The sequence below is a fragment of the Schistocerca cancellata genome, chromosome 9 (assembly GCF_023864275.1).
Source record: "Schistocerca cancellata isolate TAMUIC-IGC-003103 chromosome 9, iqSchCanc2.1, whole genome shotgun sequence".
Taxonomy (NCBI): domain Eukaryota; kingdom Metazoa; phylum Arthropoda; class Insecta; order Orthoptera; family Acrididae; genus Schistocerca; species Schistocerca cancellata.
This window is the reverse complement of record NC_064634.1, coordinates 478286684-478301692: the sequence shown is the minus strand read 5'-3', so window position 1 is coordinate 478301692 and position 15009 is coordinate 478286684. Positions and strand designations below refer to the sequence as shown.

The 15009-nt window shown below is 46.8% G+C and overlaps 1 protein-coding gene across 4 annotated transcripts in view; it reads left to right on the top strand.

Moving 5' to 3' along the window:
* Nucleotides 1–15009, top strand: part of LOC126100531 (copper-transporting ATPase 1) — a 589098-nt gene that overhangs the window by 453223 nt on the left and 120866 nt on the right. The gene's annotated exons all lie outside the window — the stretch shown is intronic.

Genomic DNA, 15009 nt, shown 5'->3' with positions numbered 1-15009 from the left:
TTAGATCCCGTGCGTTGACAATTTTTTTTCATGTTTTTGTCCACACAACTTCCTTCTCAAATATGGAAAGCAAAGAGCTTACAGTAGGAGAGGTCAACTGTCAGAGGAATCTGAACGACTTTTCGCTTGTAAGTTTAGACTCGTTCGTTTCCCAAACAGGTTACCTTTCCTGAAATTGGTGCATTTATCCTTTTCCATCGTCCTTGAATGATTGTCACAGGACTTCGGAAGCAATGTCTCTATTCACTAATACGCCAGATATTAAATGTTTCGTGGGTAATTTAGTTTAGTTGAAGAACGAATGAAGGAACATTCTTTTTGGCAGCTCCGTTCACTCGATTGATTGGTTGATGATTGTATGAAATGGCTGGCTGCTTAGGTTCAGCCGCCTAATGGAAACGGTTTTTCTGTGGTTTGTGTGGTAGTTGTGCGTTGAGTGCGTGTGGGTGACTGTAACATGTATGGTGACGTATCATGTCTGTGTTGTTACGGATGAAGACAAGGGGCAACGTGAATTCCGGTGCCGGCATAGGGCCTGCTCCTGTCCGACGCCACCAAGGAGGACACGGGGCTCAATGTCCTCACTAAGTGGACGGACCACCCGAAGCAAAGTCACTTGCTGTCACTCCATTACGCACTGCGGAGAGGTGTGGAATTTATCCAGGGCGTTGGCCGTTACTCTGGTGGTCGGGATCTTCATACACTTCCTCCCTTTGGCGACCCAATAGCTGGTGATGGAAACGTTCTTCCGCCACCAGGGTTCGAAGTGGCTATCTCAAGAGTCGAAAGCCAACGACACGAGGCCCTCGGCTGCGGAATTCCTCGTGTAATGACCGTGACGGTGACGTTAGGGAACCTATACAGGGCCACTTGGGACTCGCACGCTTAGCCGTGCGCGCAAGCACGTCGCTTCCGGGATTCGGGGAGGCGCGGCGGTCCCGGATCGAATCCGACGAGGGGCTGAGTCGCGGCCGGTCTGGTTGTTTGCAGGCGGATTACCACATCCGACTAGGTGAATAGCGGTCTTATACCCACGTCCTGCCTCAGTTACACGATTCGCAAATATTTAGAAAAGGTTCGCACACTTTTGCGTGGGACAACACTACACGCAGACAACTCGGTACAAAATTGCATTGGGTGGGGGTGGGGGTAGGGGGCGGGGGAGGTAAGGATTGGCGACAGGGAGGGCTTCTGGCCACCCTCCACCACAAACGTTGCCGAATCGAATAATTAACATGTTGACCCCGTGATGATACGGCAGAAACGACAGTAAGAAGAAAGAAAGACATAGAGGCGCCTGTAAAGCAAGGGCGTACTGTCACGGAAATGCACTAGAGTACTCCCGGGGCTTGCAGTGTAGGTATCGAGACGTGGAAGTAAGGCAGAATGTCGCAGCAGGTCAAGGCTCGGGGCTACACTCCGAACTGGTTCGCGTTATGTAGGTTGAGCGTCTGCTTTCTACACAGCCAGAGGAAATGTGCCGGAGTCTGAGCGAAGTGGAAGCAGAGTAAGCTCGTCATCTTCGTACGGTGCGAACTTGCACGACCTGTGTTTACAACTTTGGTGACGTAGATTTAGAGGGAATTAGACTCTTTAAAGCGGTTTACATTGGAGAATAAACTGCACGTACCCTACCTGATGAAAAGTGCGTCCACCTTTCGCATTGATGACGGCTTAAACTCTAGCGGGGACACTTTCTATGAGGGGGGGGGGGGGGGGGGCATCAATATCTGTGGAGCAACGGTAGCCCAGTCTTCCTCAAGAGCCGAAACCAGGGAAGACAGTAACGTTTGACGTTGTAATCTGAAACGAAGTCATAGTTGTAACTCGTTCCACTGGGTACAGGTCGGGACTCAGTACAGGAATGTCATCATCCGCGATCCATTGTATCGCAGACGCTGCCTGCTTTATGACATGGTGCACTGTCACGCTGATCCAAACAATAATCTTCTCCGAACTGTTCCTCCACTGTGCGCCATGCACAGTGGTGTAAAAATGTGTTCACATCCTTCCGCATTTAGTGCTTTATTAAGCTTAATAAGGGGATCATACCGTAATATAACTTTCTCCGTACTTCGCTGCTGGTACCACACTTGACAGGTCGCATTCGCCGTACCCAAACACTCGCATCGGATTGCTACATAGTATATTTTGATTTATCGCACCAAATTATTATTTTCTCTTCGTAAACTTCGCCTAATCACAAGCGACAATCTAGACGACCATGGTGGGCAAAAAAACTTGACCATTTTTACTGATCCATCTTCCGGGGAATGTTAACTCTTGAAAAGTCATCGAACGACAAGAGTGTGCAGGTGCGAGGTCATCCTGGAAGAACATACCCATCATTGTAGTCAAAGAAACTTCTTCTAACAGTGCGGGGGCACTACTGTAAGCCGGTGCGGCCACACACGCGCAATCAGCTGACTGTCTGGGGTACCAACCACATCACATACACTCCTGGAAATTGAAATAAGAACACCGTGAATTCATTGTCCCAGGAAGGGGAAACTTTATTGACACATTCCTGGGGTCAGATACATCACATGATCACACTGACAGAACCACAGGCACATAGACACAGGCAACAGAGCATGCACAATGTCGGCACTAGTACAGTGTATATCCACCTTTCGCAGCAATGCAGGCTGCTATTCTCCCATGGAGACGATCGTAGAGATGCTGGATGTAGTCCTGTGGAACGGCTTGCCATGCCATTTCCACCTGGCGCCTCAGTTGGACCAGCGTTCGTGCTGAACGTGCAGACCGCGTGAGACGACGCTTCATCCAGTCCCAAACATGCTCAATGGGGGACAGATCCGGAGATCTTGCTGGCCAGGGTAGTTGACTTACACCTTGTAGAGCACGTTGGGTGGCACGGGATACATGCGGACGTGCATTGTCCTGTTGGAACAGCAAGTTCCCTTGCCGGTCTAGGAATGGTAGAACGATGGGTTCGATGACGGTTTGGATGTACCGTGCACTATTCAGTGTCCCCTCGACGATCACCAGTGGTGTACGGCCAGTGTAGGAGATCGCTCCCCACACCATGATGCCGGGTGTTGGCCCTGTGTGCCTCGGTCGTATGCAGTCCTGATTGTGGCGCTCACCTGCACGGCGCCAAACACGCATACGACCATCATTGGCACCAAGGCAGAAGCGACTCTCATCGCTGAAGACGACACGTCTCCATTCATCCCTCCATTCACGCCTGTCGCGACACCACTGGAGGCGGGCTGCACGATGTTGGGGCGTGAGCGGAAGACGGCCTAACGGTGTGCGGGACCGTAGCCCAGCTTCATGGAGACGGTTGCGAATGGTCCTCGCCGATACCCCAGGAGCAACAGTGTCCCTAATTTGCTGGGAAGTGGCGGTGCGGTCCCCTACGGCACTGCGTAGGATCCTACGGTCTTGGCGTGCATCCGTGCGTCGCTGCGGTCCGGTCCCAGGTCGGCGGGCACGTGCACCTTCCGCCGACCACTGGCGACAACATCGATGTACTGTGGAGACCTCACGCCCCACGTGTTGAGCAATTCGGCGGTACGTCCACCCGGCCTCCCGCATGCCCACTATACGCCCTCGCTCAAAGTCCGTCAACTGCACATACGGTTCACGTCCACGCTGTCGCGGCATGCTACCAGTGTTAAAGACTGCGATGGAGCTCCGTATGCCACTGCAAACTGGCTGACACTGACGGCGGCGGTGCACAAATGCTGCGCAGCTAGCGCCATTCGACGGCCAACACCGCGGTTCCTGGTGTGTCCGCTGTGCCGTGCGTGTGATCATTGCTTGTACAGCCCTCTTGCAGTGTCCGGAGCAAGTATGGTGGGTCTGACACACCGGTGTCAATGTGTTCTTTTTTCCATTTCCAGGAGTGTATTTACAGAGAAGCGTTGCAGAAAATGTCTCTTGGCAAAGGCAGCTGGATTTTCGTCAGACCATTGATGTGAGTCACGAATGTAATTGGTTCCGTCACGAGTTAAAGTGGTTTCATCGATAAAGAATACTGGCTGAAGTACTCGCGAATCTGCAATTAGGCAACTATAAAGTTTCAATCGTGTCCATTCATCTCCTTCTCGAAGCTGTCTAGTCAAGTGTAAATGATGACGATAGAGGCCGTGCATGTTCTTGTCTGTGGAGCACTGACATGCGTCGAGATTATGCGTGTGCTCGCCATAAGACTACTTTCAACAAACCGAATAATGTTTTCCACTTTATCCTCACCCTAGCTATTTGTATGTTCACTGCACCATTCTCGCGCAGTTTAGTGGAACGACGAAAAAACGCTCTTCAGTCTGGTTGTCTGCGGTCTGAAAATTGTCTACCGTATTCTCAAAAGCAACTTTTCCTTATAAAACACGTGCAGTAATACTATACTAGCATGTTCGGCATTTGCAAATCGTGCGACATGCTTAAAAGGTACAGGTACAATAGGACTGACACCACAGTCACAGCTGAGAAATTCAGTTATGTAAACTCAAGTCCAACTGCACCTCTTGAGCTTCAAAACAGACACGAGAATCTATAAATAGACCCACAGTTTCTGGAGTACCAACACGGGAAGTAAAAGCTTATGTTGAACCAACAGCCACTCTGTAAGCAACAGAAACTGGACTCATCTAATGTGGAATATATTTTTTCGAATTAGTCTATAGTATGTCGTCCTAAAACACACGGATGGAAAAGAAACCGCAGCACCAAAAACTGATTAATGTAGAATAATGAAATTATACACTACATTTGTCGAGGTAACTTATTTAAGTGATAAACATTGCAAGATCATTGCTTAATGTAAGCGCGAAATAAGCCGTTGTAAATGTGATATGCTGGTACATTAACAATCCGTGTGAGCGCCAGAATGTTGCATGCGAACGTGCACGCATTGTGTTGTATAGGTTCGGGATGTCAGTTTGTCCGATGGAGTTCCATGCACGTTGCACTTGGTCGGTCAATACAGGCACGTTTCATACTATTTGTAGATGACGTAGGAGTCGTCGTCCGGTAATGTCCTACAGGGTGTTTCAAAAATGACCGGTATATTTGAAACGGCAATAAAAACTAAACGAGCAGCGATAGAAATACACCGTCTGTTGCAATATGCTTGGGACAACACTAAATTTTCAGGCAGACAAACTTTCGAAATTACAGTAGTTACAATTTTCAACAACAGATGGCGCTGCGGTCTGGGAAACTCTATAGTACGATATTTTCCACATATCCACCATGCGTAGCAATAATATGGCGTAGTCTCTGAATGAAATTACCCGAAACCTTTGACAACGTGTCTGGCGGAATGGCTTCACATGCAGATGAGATGTACTGCTTCAGCTGTTCAATTGTTTCTGGATTCTGGCGGTACACCTGGTCTTTCAAGTGTCCCCACAGAAAGAAGTCACAGGGGTTCATGTCTGGCGAATAGGGAGGCCAATCCACGCCGCCTCCTGTATGTTTCGGATGGCCCAAAGCAATCACACGATCATCGAAATATTCATTCAGGAAATTAAAGACGTCGGCCGTGCGATGTGGCCGGGCACCATCTTGCATAAACCACGAGGTGTTCGCAGTGTCGTCTAAGGCAGTTTGTACCGCCACACATTCACGAAGAATGTCCAGAATGCGTGATGCAGTAATCGTTTCGGATCTGAAAAATGGGCCAATGATTCCTTTGGAAGAAATGGCGGCCCAGACCAGTACTTTTTGAGGATGCAGGGACGATGGGACTGCAACATGGGGCTTTTCGGTTCCCCATATGCGCCAGTTCTGTTTATTGACGAAGCCGTCCAGGTAAAAATAAGCTTCGTCAGTAAACCAAATGCTGCCCACATGCATATCGCCGTCATCAATCCTGTGCACTATATCGTTACCGAATGTCTCTTGTGCAGCAATGGTAGCGGCGCTGAGGGGTTGCCGCGTTTGAATTTTGTACGGATAGAGGTGTAAACTCTGGCGCACGAGACGATACGTGTACGTTCGCGTCATTTGGACCGCAGCTGCAACACGGCGAACGGAAACTCGAGGCCGCTGTCGGATCACCTGCTGCACTAGCTGCGCGTTGCCCTCTGTGGTTGCCGTACGCGGTCGCCCTACCTTTCCAGCACGTTCATCCGTCACGTTCCCAGTCCGTTGAAATTTTTCAAACAGATCCTTTATTGTATCGCTTTTCGGTCCTTTGGTTACATTAAACCTCCGTTGAAAACTTCGTCTTGTTGCAACAACACTGTGTTCTAGGCGGTGGAATTCCAACACCAGAAAAATCCTCTGTTCTAAGGAATAAACCATGTTGTCTACAGCACACTTGCACGTTGTGAACAGCACACGCTTACAGCAGAAAGACGACGTACAGAATGGCGCACCCACAGACTGCGTTGTCTTCTATATCTTTCACATCACTTGCAGCGCCATCTGTTGTTGAAAATTGCAACTACTGTAATTTCGAAAGTTTGTCTGCCTGAAAATGTACTGTTGTCCCAAGCATATTGCAACAAACGGTGTATTTCTATCGCTGCTCGTTTAGTTTTTATTGCCGTTTCAAATATACCGGTCATTTTTGAAACACCCTGTATATGTGTTCGATTGCAGAGACATCTGGCGATCAAGCAGGCCATGACAACATTTCGACACACTGTAGAGCACGTTGGGTTAGAACAGTGGTGTGTGGGCGGACGTTACCGTGTTGGGAAGACACCCCGTGAAGTGCTGTCCATGAATCACCAGACTGACGTACGGCTTTGCAGTCTGGGTGCGTGGGATAAACACGGGAGTGCTCCTCTGATATGAAAATCGCAGCCCAGGCCATAATTGCAGGTGCAGGTCCAGTGTGTCTAGCACGCAGACAGGTTGTTTGAAGGCCCTTCAACTAGCCCCATCCTAACCACAAAACGAACACGATTGGCTCTGGGACATAACCAGCTTTGATCACTAACAAGGGAACCTCCCCATCGCACCCCCTTCAGATTTAGTTATAAGTTGGCACAGTGGATAGGCCTTGAAAAACTGAACACAGATCAATCGAGAAAACAGGAAGTAGTTGTGTGGAACTGTGAAAAAATAAGCAAAATATACAAACTGAATAGTCCATGTGCAAGATAGACAACAACATGGAGACAGGAAGCTTACGGTTGCCGTGGTCCCGTGGTTAGCGTGAGCAGTTGCGGATCGAGAGGTCCTTGGTTCAAGCCTTCCCTCGGGTGAAAATTTTAACATTTTATTTTCAGTTTATGTGACATACGCTTATGGTTACATCACTTTTTTTTAGGAGTGATTATTACATCCACAAGAAAGCCTAAATCGAGCAAGGTAGAAGAACCTTTTTACCCATTTGCCAAGTGTATAAGTCAGGTGAGTCGACAACATATTCCTGTCATGTGACGCACATGCCGTCACCAGTGTCGTATAGAATATATCAGACTTGTTTTCCTGTGGAGAAATATGTTGACCTATGACCTTGCGATCGAATGTTTTCGGTTCCCATTGGAGAGGCACGTCCTTTCGTCTACTAATCACACGGTTTTGCGGCGCGGTCGCAAAACACAGACACTAAACTTATTACAGTGAACAGAGACGTCAATGAGCGAACGGACAGATCATAACTTTGCGAAAATAAAGAAAGTAAACTTTTCACCCGAGGGAAGACTTGAACCAAGGACATCTCATTCCACAGCTGCCGACGCTAAGCACGAGACCACGGCGCTCCTTAGCTCACACTATCCCTGATGTTGCATATCTTGGACATGGACTACTCAGTTTGTATATTTTGCTTATTTTTTCACAGTTCCACACAACTTCTTCCTGTTTTCTCGATTGATCCGTGTTTAGTTTTTCAAGGCCTATCGAATGTGCCAACTTAAAACTAAATCTGAGGGGGGTGCGATGGGGAGGTTCCCTTGTAAGCAGAACAGACTTCCACGCAGCCCTCCAATGAGCTCTTGCTCTACACCACTAAAGGCGCAAGCAGCGGTGGTTTGGGGTCATGGAATGCAACTAGCTCTGGCTCAGAGTTGCCCTTGAAGTATCCGATTTGTTGCAGTTCACTGTGTCACTGTGGTGCCAGTTGCGCTGGCTGCCGCTGCTGATGCAGTACGGCGCGCCAGAACCGTACGCCAATGCGACGGTCTTCCCTCTCGGTATGCCACGTGACCGTACGAAGCCCGGTCTTCTTGCGACAGTACATTCTAAAGGTACGTTTACACTGGGATACATGTATCGCGGCATGTATGAGCGACATGTCAATTTCACATGTCGCGATACATCACCTCATACAAAAATTCACGGAACTTGTATGCGGACCCTCGAGCTCATACATGTCGCGTATACATTTTGTACATCGCTTTTTGGCCATATACGCGACATGTAAGAGCGACATTTGAACTCGCGCATGCGCAGTACTATCATTTCGTCTTGTCGCCTGCCGCTTATTTTGACGATTAGCGCCTGCGTAGTACCAGGCTCTTTGGCGGCTATTTGAGTTTTGGAGGTGCCGACTATCGTTTCGACGTTAATGTATCTGCATAGAACATCAAAAAGTGCCATATGCAACATTATTCTTCGTGTTTGCGAGGCCATTGTGCAAGTTTTATTCCAAGAAGTGAAGGTGAAAGTTTTATATATATCAGAGTATGTAATACATTCTACAATTTTTTCATGCATCTGGCACGCATATCAATTTTTTGCTATTATTCCGGCGGCCTCGCGTGATAATGTTGACAACGGATGCCGACAATCATGTGTGAGACGTTGGCATTAGCAATCGCGCGACAATGCAAATCTTTTGCAATGAAATCTTCGTTTCAAGAGGAATCCCCAGTGGCCAAAAAACGGAGTGTTACTGCCAACTGATCCTCTGGTGGAATCGCTTCCCGAAAGTTTGTGTTGATTTTGGACACAAGAGGAGCCACAAGTGATAAACCGCGGAAATCCTCCATACTCATCCCATTATAATTTCTGAAATATGCGCCATCCTTTAGCGTTAATTCGCGAGAAACTCTCTCTGCCACCATCTACGGTTCCTCCGCCTTTTCTTCCTATCATCTTCCAAAAGAGCAAGTGTACCAGCACATAAAAATGTGAAATCTTCCAAATCGTCGTCGAAAGCTATCGTACAGTGATACATATCAACCACTGTAAACGCACGCTCATACATGTATGAGGTTGATACTTGTCAACTCATACAAGTCGCGATACATGTCGCAAAGTCGCATATACATGTATCTCATACATGTGGCGATACAAATGGCAGTGTAAACGCACCTTAATGACCACCGGTGCTAGCAGTCGTGTACAGTCGCTACAGTCCTGCCAAGCCTTTCATTTGTATCGCGGAAGGAACATTCAGCTTCTCGTAGCCCTGTTACACGTCCTCGTAGTAAAAATGCGTGCTTATGGAATATCGTCTCAGTTATGTGACTGGATTTGTGATTTCCTGTCAGAGGTAACAGTTCGTAGTAATTGACGGAAAGTCATCGAGTAAAACAAGTGATTTCAGGCGTTCCCCAAGGTAGTGTTATAGGCCCTTTGCTGTTCCTTATCTGTATAAACGATTTGGGAGACAATCTGAGCAGCCGTCTTTGGTTGTTTGCAGATGACGCTGTCGTCTATCGACTAATAAAGTCATCAGAAGATCAAAAGAAACTGCAAATCGATTTAGAAAAAATATCTGAATGGTGCGAAAAGTGGCAGTTGACCCTAAATAACGAAAAGTGTGAGGTCATCCACATGAGTACTTAACGAACTCGTTAAACTTCGGTTACTTGACAAATCAGTCTAATCTAGAAGCCGTAAATTCAACTAAATACCTAGGTATTACAATTACGAACAACTAAAATTGGAAAGAACACACAGAAAATGTTGTGGGGAAGGCTAACCGAAGGTTGCGTTTTATTGGCAGGACACTTAGAAAATGTAACAGACCTACTAAGGAGACTGCCTACACTACGCTTCTCCGTCCTCTTTTAGAATACTGCTGCGCGGTGTGTGATCCTTACCAGGTAGGACTGACGGAGTACATCGAAAAAGTTCAAAGAAAGGCAGCACGTTTTGTATTATCGCGAAATATGGGAGAGAGAGTCACAGAAATGATACAGGATTTGGGCTGGAAATCATTAAAAGAAAGGAGTTTTTCGTTGCGACGGAATCTTCACACGAAATTACAATCACCAATTTTCTCCTCCGATTGCCAAAATATTTTGTTGACACCGACCTACATAGGGCGGAACGATCACCACGATAAATAAGGGAAATCAGAGCTCGTACGGAAAGATATAGGTGTACATTCTTTCCGCGCGCTGTGCGAGATTGGGTTAATGGAGAATTGTGAAGGTGGTTAGATGAACTCTCTGCCAGGCACTGGAATATGATTTGCAGTGTATCCATGTAGATGTAGATGTTCAAACTCGGTGAGGTGTCGATAAAGGCGTCTTTGTCGCCTTAAAGGCATTCTTGACTGACATCAGCTCACCACGTCCAGTGTCTTGAGGTAACTGTATCCCACGACCGTTGCGTCGTGTATTTGAAGCAATTCCGAATGGCATCCTCATAGTCTCTTATGCGACTGGCGCGTAACTTTGAGTAGACATCTTTCAGATGTACCGGGTGATCAAAAAGTGAGTATAAATTTGAAATCTGAATAAATCACGGAATAATGTAGATAGAGAGGTACAAATTGACACACAGGCTTGGAATGACATGGGGTTTTATTAGACCCAAAAAAATACGAAAGGTCAAAAAATGTCTGACAGATGGCGCTTCATCTGATCAGAATAGCAATAATTAGCGTAACAAAGTAACACAAAGCAAAGATGATGATCTTTGCAGGAAATGCTCAATATGTCCATCATCATTCTTCAGCAATAGCTGTAGTCGAGGAATAATGTTGTGAACAGCACTGTAAAGCATGTCCGGAGTTATGGTGAGGCATTGGCGTCGGATGTTGTCTTTCAGCATCGCTAGAGACGTCGGTCGATCACGATACACTTGCGACTTCAGGTAACCCCAAAGCCAATAGTCGCACGGACTGAGGTCTGGGGACCTGGGAGGCCAAGCATGTCGAAAGTGGCGGCTGAGCACACGATTATTACCAAACGACGCGCGCAAGAGATTTTTCACGCGTCTAACAATATGGGGTGGAGAGCCATCCTGCTTAAACATCGTACGTTCCAGCAGGTGTTCATCAGCCAGGCTGGGGATGATGCGATTCTGTAACATATCGGCGTACCTCTCACCCGTCACGGTAGCAGTTTCAAAACCAGAATCACGCGTTTCCTCGAAGAAAAAGGCCCGATAATGGTTTTTTTTGTGTTCTAATAAAACCCCATGTCATTCCAAGCATGCGTGTCAATTTTTATCTCTCTATCTACATTATTCCGGGGTTTATTAAGTTTTCAAATTTATACAGGCTTTTTGATCACCCGGTACAAACACGCTGACCAATATTTTTGATATCGCACTGATGCTTATTAGTGTTGCCATTTTTTTTCCGTCAGTGTATTTACTGTTCTTCCTGAAAGAGCTTGTACTAGTAGCAGGCCATCCAGTATGTGGTACACCTCTTCGGGATTTGAGGATAGCGTAAAACGCGCCGCGCTCTTGCCAGGAATGCACTGACCAGTTGGGCAGCAGGAACAGTGGAATAAGCCGGCGCGTCACGTAACGAGTCGTCCACATGGAGCAGTTGGCCGGGTGGTGGGCGAGGCCTTGGCAGGTTCGCATACTCCTGGCGTCGCCGTACCAGAGTAACGGACGGTGGGCTTGCGGTAAACGCGTACTGTCGCTGCCCCCCAGGCCACATCGCTGGATCGTTCGCCTGTGAGGCGAATATCTGCAGCCAACGAAAATCAGGGCCGTTAACTGTCAGTTAAGACCTCGATGTAGAGCGCGCTTACTTCCCTACCCATTTCCTCCGCGCGTCGCTCCAGCATCCTATCCGTTCTGCAGATTTCTGCACGCTGTGTTCGCCTTCTACGAGGTGTGTTCATAAAATTAGCGGGGAATTTTCTGGTTTTTGGAAATAATTTTGTTTATTCATCTACATCAATCTTTCCACCTTGAAAATGAAAATGGTCCCCATTAGATACTATACAATTAAAACAGTGTTTTTCCCATTCTGGAAACACTTTTTGAACTCTATAAATGGGACAAGTTTTAGCTCCGTTTTAATCTCAACTTGTGCTTGTAAAACTATGGCTGTCACAGCTTTTTTTGGGGAACTGAAGAAAACTCACGTGGACAACGTCTGGCGGCTGTGGAGGCTGGAGCGTCGTTACGTCGCCGCTTTTGATCAAAGATGCCCAAACAAGCAACGAAATGTGAACAGGTGCATTGAAGTGCAGCAAAAGCCTTGGATTAGTCCGCCACAAATCCGGGCATTTTTTTCCGGTTACGTCACGCAAACGACTTTAAATATGCAAGTAGTATTCCTTATTGATTGTTCGACCTTGTGCCAAGAACTCGTGGTTCACCAGTCATGAAAAATCGAAGAACACAGTCAGAATCAATAACTTACAGCCTGTCGGTGTGGCAGACCGCTTCTAGGCGCTTCAGTCTGGAAGGTTCGAATCCTGCCTCGGGCATGGATGTGTGTGATGTCTTTAGGTTAGTTAGGTTTAAGTAGTTCTGAGTTCTAGGTTCTATGGGACTAATGACCTCAGATGTTAAGTCCCATAGTGGTCAGAGCCATTTTGAACCAATAACTTACACATTTGACCGCACTTACCGAGCTTTTATCGCACTTGGCCAACCAGAATGCTACCACTGGAGGCATTGAGCTTTAGTCTCGAACACCATATTGATATATCCGTATTTCATCACATGTTACGACGCATTTCAGTTATGTTGACTCGTTGTTGACTTTACCTAGTGGCTACTGAGGAACTTATGTTCGTTACTGTGTCTTTTTTTTCCGAAATTCAACAATTATGGAACAACTTCCGCTGTCACATTTCGTTCCCAACCATCTGAAAAAATTACATGGTATGAGTCAGCTGGTATGCCAACATCAGTAGCGACTTCTCTGTTGTGATTCGGCGATCGTTCATAATCGCCTCTTCCACTTTTTCATCAGTTGATTAGGTGTTAGGCCACCCAGGGCGTTCGTCATCTTCAACACCTTGACAACCTTCTTCGAAATGCTTGCACCAGTAGTAAATCGTAGTTTAGCAGACTCATCAAAAGCAATAGTTAATATTTTCTAAAAGTTGCTGCACTGTATTCTGATCTGGAGGCAAAATTTAATGCCAATTCTCTGTTCCTTTTTTATTGTCAGCTCACAACGCATTAAATATCTGGTATGTCGAACGCTGTACAGATACTTTGCAGACATGTTTACCAACACAACAACATATTTCATGCGAATAGGACTAATAAAACACGCGAAATTACAAGAGTCCCGTAACTTTCTGAACACACCTGCTATCTGGCTCCACTTGGGCGCGTTCTTATCGTCACAGAACGGAGATGGTCTGCTCGTTAAGAGACAGCTCTTCGTATTAGCGACAGCGAGGTTAATGTCCTATGGTGGAGGGGAAAAGTGCTTGTCTTTTCCTCCTCGACTCCCATTCATGTCGCATCTAGGCGACGGTCCGTCACCAGCAACATGGGCTGCAAGGGGAAGAGTGTTCATGGTATACAGTTTATAAAGCAAAGAATTCTCCATCTGTATGCAAACTGTGCAAACAACTGAAGTGCATGGCACTGCGTACTTGCTGTTGTACCAGTTACTAAGTTTCCTTCCCGTTCCGTTCGCGTGCGGGGAGCGTGAAGAATAACTGTTCGAAAGCGCATGTGTGCGTGCCGTAGTTTGCCTGATCCGTTCTTCGTCGTATCGACTGGAGCGACACGTACGTAGTTACTGTATATTCTTAGATTTCTCACCTGATACTCGTTATTGAAAGGTAGTGAGTACGTATGAGCTCAACAACCTTAAGCAATATTCTGGGACACGCCGCGCCTTTATAGAGTGACTGCATTTTCCCAGTATCTTAGCAGTGCCACCTGCGATTGAGTCCATGCGATTATTCTATTTCGCATCGCCATAAACAATTTTGGATTTCTGAACATTTACTGCAAGTTGACGATACTAGCACAACTTGGAAAACTTAGAAAGTTCGGCTTATTGATAGTGCATACTTTTTCAGACGGTACTACATTACAAGTAACTGCAACACCTACTAGTAGCCTGAGGTTACTCTTAATATTGTATGCTACGTCATTAGTACGCAGCAGGAGGAGTAACGGTCCCAACACACTTCCCCGTCTTTCCTCGACTCCCTTCTGCACCTATAGATGACCCCCGCTTCCCGCGGTGTTCCGGTGGAACAACGCGTCTTCACTACCAAGAATAACGCAATCTGGTCACGAGTGATTTTCGGAAGATAAGAAATACTAAATCCACACGATTGCCTTGACCAATGGCTTTCAGGGTGTCATGTGAGAAAAGCGCGGGTCGGATTTCGAAATCCACAGTGGTTGGCATTTAGATCACTCTGTTCGAGATACTGTTTACGTGTGAGCTCATCCGTCGATTACCATTCAGTGACTCTCCGCGGATACACTGCTCGGCTACCGCTCAGGAAGGATCTACAGTCTAAGGCGTTGTCTGTAGTGTTCGATCTACAGGAAAGAGAAGTCTGTGTTTTATGGGAACAGAAGAGTGCATGTGAGTTCCAGCTCCACACTCGCCCTTTTCTTTCCTTAGAGTTTGTTTTTAAATACAGCTGAATGCCTCTAAGGTTTGGTACAGGAAGATGAATCACTAAACAAAACCACCGCCAACTTTTCCCTGGTTAAGAAACGAACGTCCATTTGAGGAAAGGCACGGGCTGCTATAATGTAGCTTCCAAAATGATGTTATGTCATCAAAAGAACAGATGCAATTCTGAAAACACTGGCACTGTATTACTCCCATCAAGAGTTCAGACAATTGACACTACAATTTATGGCAGTACAGGAAATGTACCCGCAACTGCGGATATGGATCACCATCAAATGGTTCAAATGGCTCTGAGCACTATGGGACTC